We start from the raw sequence: 5,000 nt of genomic DNA, 5'->3' as shown, positions 1-5,000 counted from the left end.
GGCACGGCGGGCAGTGTTGGAATCGGCAGCGCCGACGAAATCGGCAAAGTCGGCAGAATCGGCAGCGCAGATTTTTCGACGAACATGGGCTGGACGCTGGACTGGCCGGGCCATGCAGGAAAATTCATCGAGGGGACACGCTGACGAAACAGCGCTGGTTCAGGCACGGCGGGCAGTGGTGGAATCGGCAGCGCCGACGAAATCGGCACAGTCGGCAGAATCGGCAGCGGGTGCTGGCGATGGGTCTGGACGGGCTGGATAGTCCAAGGCTCGACGAGAAAGACTGCTGGTTTAGACACTGGGGCAGTGGCAGCCCGCGGGACAGTGTCGGCAGATTCGGCAGCGCAGATTTGTGCGGCTGCAGGTTCGTCGGGGAAAATCGGCAGCGCAGATTTTGCGACGAACATGGGCTGGGCGATGGACTGTCCAGGCCAGGCAGGAAAATTTGTCGAGGGGACACGCTGACGAAACAGCGCTGGTTCAGGCACGGCGGGCAGTGTTGGAATCGGCAGCGCCGACGAAATCGGCAAAGTCGGCAGAATCGGCAGCGCAGATTTTTCGACGAACACGGGCTGGACGGTGGACTGTCCAGGCCAGGCAGGAAAATTCGTCGAGGGGACACGCTGACGAAACAGCGCTGGTTCAGACACGGTGGGCGCAGTGTTGGAATCGGCAGCGCCGAGAAAATCGGCAAAGTCGGCAGAATCGGCAGCAGGTGCTGGCGATGAGTCAGGACGGACTGGATAGTCCAAGGCTCGATGAGAAAGACCGCTGGTTTAGACACTGGGGCAGTGGCAGCCCGCGGGGCAGTGTCGGCAGATTCGGCAGCAGTGTCTGCCGATTCGGCAGCGTTGGCTTGTTGGCGCGGGGGGCCGATGCGAGTGGGGACTTGGGCAGCGGGCAGTGAAAGCAAGAGTTTCCCCGATGCTGCCGGGAAAAACGCTCCCCGGGATGGCCGGGTGAGATGACCCGGCGGCCCGCGACGGGTCATTCAATTCCATGCCCCGTCAACATAACTCCCGATGTACTGTTTGCTTTTTCGGAAGAAGAGATCCATCCCCCCATCCTCGGCCAGCCAAAAACGCTCCAATTAATGGCCGGGTGAGATGACCCGGCGGCCCGCGACGCGTCATTCAAATCACTGCCCTATCGGCTACAACTGCTGATGGGTGGGATTAGAGGCCTGCCATGGTGGTGAGGGGCGGCGAGGACCGTGAAAGCTAGAGTTTTTCAGAGGCTGCCGGGAAAAAGGCCCCTCGGGTGGCGGGGTGCGAGGACCAGGCGCGTCATTCAATTCTCTTCCCTATCAACTTGGCTCCCGTTGGCGGGATTGGAGGCCTACTGTTTGTTACAGGGCTAAAATCGTCAGGGGAAGAGCTGACGAAACAATGCTGGTTTGGATGCAGGGGGTAGTGTTGGAATCGGCAGCGCGGACAAAATCGGCAAAGTCGACAAAAAAGACTGTTGGTCTGGACATCGGGGCAGCGGCAGCCATGCCGACAGGGGGGGAAATCGGCAGCGCAGATTTGTGCAGCTGCAGGTTCGTCGGGGAAATCGGCAGCGCAGATTTTTCGATGAACATGGGCTGGAAGATGGACTGTCCAGGCCAGGCAGGGAAATTCGTCAAGGGGACACGCTGACGAAACAGCGCTGGTTTAGACACGGTGGGTGCAGTGTTGGAATCGGCAGCGCCGACGAAATCGGCAAAGTCGGCAGAATCGGCAGCGGGTGCTGGCGATGAGTCTGGACGATTTATAGTCCAGGGCTTGATGGAAAAGACTGTTGGTCCAGACAATGGGGCAGTGGCAGCGCGGATTTGTGCAGCTGCAGGTTCGTCGGGGAAAATCGGCAGCGCAGATTTTTCGACGAACAGGGGCTGGGCGCTGGACTGGCCGGGCCAGGCAGGAAAATTCGTCAGGGGGCCACGCTGACGAAAACAGGGGCTGCGGAGTGGAAAATCGGCAGCGCAGATTTTTCGACGAACAGGGGCTGGACCGGCCGGGCCAGGCAGGAAAATTCGTCAGGGGGGCACGCTGACGAAAAGAGGGGCTGCCGCGTGGAAAATCGGCAGCGCAGATTTTTCGACGAACAGGGGCTGGACCGGCCGGGCCAGGCAGGAAAATTCGTCAGGGGGGCACGCTGACGAAAAGAGGGGCTGCCGCGTGGAAAATCGGCAGCGCAGATTTTTCGACGAACAGGGGCTGGACCGGCCGGGCCAGGCAGGAAAATTCGTCAGGGGGGCACGCTGACGAAAAGAGGGGCTGCCGCGTGGAAAATCGGCAGCGCAGATTTTTCGACGAACAGGGGCTGGACCGGCCGGGCCAGGCAGGAAAATTCGTCAGGGGGGCACGCTGACGAAAAGAGGGGCTGCCGCGTGGAAAATCGGCAGCGCAGATTTTTCGACGAACATTCGTCAGGGGGGCACGCTGACGAAAAGAGGGGCTGCCGCGTGGAAAATCGGCAGCGCAGATTTTTCGACGAACATTCGTCAGGGGGGCACGCTGAGGAAAACAGGGGCTGCCGCGTGGAAAATCGGCAGCGCAGATTTTTCGACGAACAGGGGCTGGATGCTGGACCGGCCGGGCCAGGCAGGAAAATTCGTCAGGGGGGCACGCTGACGAAAAGAGGGGCTGCCGCGTGGAAAATCGGCAGCGCAGATTTTTCGACGAACAGGGGCTGGACTGGCCGGGCCAGGCAGGAAAATTCGTCAGGGGGGCACGCTGACGAAAAGAGGGGCTGCCGCGTGGAAAATCGGCAGCGCAGATTTTTCGACGAACAGGGGCTGGACGCTGGACTGGGCCAGGCAGGAAAATTCGTCAGGGGGGCACGCTGACGAAAACAGGGGCTGCCGCGTGGAATGGCAGCCTACACGCAGATGCGAATTCGGCAGCGCACGATGGCTTGAGCAGGTCATGGGTTCGACTTGGCGCGATCTGAAACCTGGACGAGGGACTGTCGACGCTGGACGAGCCAGCGCGGTGGCCTGTCGTGCCCCGTTCAGGGGGGGCCTGCCGCGGAGACAGCCCTCGCGGGCTCGACAGCGCAGGCCAGCGTCCCCGACGTCGCTGGCCGCGGCAGGCGAGCTGCCGGGGTTCCCGCATTCCTACAAGAAAACGTCGTGCTTTCCACATGAAACCAATCCAGTAAAATCAGCCATATTTTTATGAGGCTGCCCACTGAATTTGGGGTCATTCCGGGCCGGTTCCTAGTTTTGCGGATTTACTCGATTTCTAATGGTAGGAAAATTAAAACAAATACTTCCCGACCTCGAAAAATTCTGGGAAAATTAATGAAGGTGGATTGGATTTTTGCCAACCTCTGTGCAAAATTTCAGCTCAAAATACCAAGAAATGAATTTTTTAGAGGGGGGGTGACAGCTGGGACCTAGTAGTGTCTCCCCCTGCCAGAGCTGCAATGACACTTATTGCTCTTTAGGGAGCCACCAGGCCGGCGCCCCTCAAAGACCACACGCGCGCGCGCGCCCGCCCGCGCTGGGCGCTGGGGCGCTGGGGCCTGAGGGCCTGGGGCCCTTGGGGGCCCTTGGGCGCTTGGGCGCGCGCGCGCGGCCCCCGCAGCCATGCCGCGCTGCGCGACGCGCGGACAGCCCCTGCTGGCTTGCTCTCTCGCCCGCGGGGGGGCTGCCTTCGGGCCCTGGCCCCCCGCGTTCTGGCCTGCCCCCTGCGTGGGAGAGGCTAGGCGCTGCAGGGGCCAGCCCGACGTCGCTGGCCGCGGCAGGCGACAGCCCGACATCGCTGGCCGCGGCAGGGGCCAGCCCGACGTCGCTGGCCGCGGCAGGCGACAGCCCCTGCTGGCTTGCTCTCTCGCCCGCGGGGGGGCTGCCTTCGGGCCCTGGCCCCCCGCGTTCTGGCCTGCCCCCCGCGTGGGAGAGGCTAGGCGCTGCAGGGGCCAGCCCGACGTCGCTGGCCGCGGCAGGCGACAGCCCCTGCTGGCTTGCTCTCTCGCCCGCGGGGGGGCTGCCTTCGGGCCCTGGCCCCCCGCGTTCTGGCCTGCCCCCCGCGTGGGAGAGGCTAGGCGCTGCAGGGGCCAGCCCGACGTCGCTGGCCGCGGCAGGCGAGCCGCCGGGGTTCCCGCATTCCTACAACAAAACGTCGTGCTTTCCACATGAAATCAATCCAGTAAAATCAGCCATATTTTTATGAGGCTGCCCACTGAATTTGGGGTCATTCCGAGCCGGTTCCTATTTTTTCCGATTTCCTCGATTTTTAATGGTAGGAAAATAAAAAACAATACTTCCCGACCTCGAAAAATTCTGGAAAAATTAATAAAGTTGGATTGGATTTTTGCCAACCTCTGTGCAAAATTTCAGCTCAAAATACCAAGAAATGAATTTTTTAGAGGGGGGGTGACAGCTGGGACCTAGTAGTGTCTCCCCCTGCCAGAGCTTCAATGACACTTATTGCTCTTTAGGGGGGTGCCCCCTGACTGGCCATGGGGCGCGCTGGCCTGGCGCCCATAGGCCTGCCGCGGGGGATATGTGGGCTGTTGCTAAACTCGGACTAAGGTGGGGGGCCTCATGGCCCGAAGTATTGCTGGCATCGATGACCCGTTTTCCGGCCGGCGACGACCCGATTCCGGCCACCGTCTTCGGGACCCGCTCCAAGCCGTCGGGCGCGTTGGGGCTGCTTATCCGCGGCGTGGGCGTGGCATTCATTTGCCGTGCTTGTGCCAAGGTGCTGGCAGCTGCTGCGCGGCTGTCTGCTTGCCGCGACGTCACGGCGGCGGTGGCCGCTGCCCCTGCTCGCAAGTCGGAGGCCTGGCCGACGTGGCTGGTGCGGACCGCCGAGCTTGGGGATTGCGAGGAGAGCTCTACGCTGGCGTGGGCGTGGCATTAAATTGCCGTGCGCGCGCCCATGCGTTGGCTCTCCTCGCAATCCCCGACCTCGTGGCGTGACGTGCCCGCTGCCGAGGCCTGGCCTCCGTCTTGCGAGCCGGGGCTGACAGCCCCCCGCATGATTGTCCCTGTCGTTCCCCCCCGCGGC

Source organism: Populus nigra, chromosome 2, assembly GCF_951802175.1.
Source record: "Populus nigra chromosome 2, ddPopNigr1.1, whole genome shotgun sequence".
Taxonomy (NCBI): Eukaryota; Viridiplantae; Streptophyta; class Magnoliopsida; order Malpighiales; family Salicaceae; genus Populus; species Populus nigra.
This window is presented reverse-complemented; position numbering follows the sequence as displayed.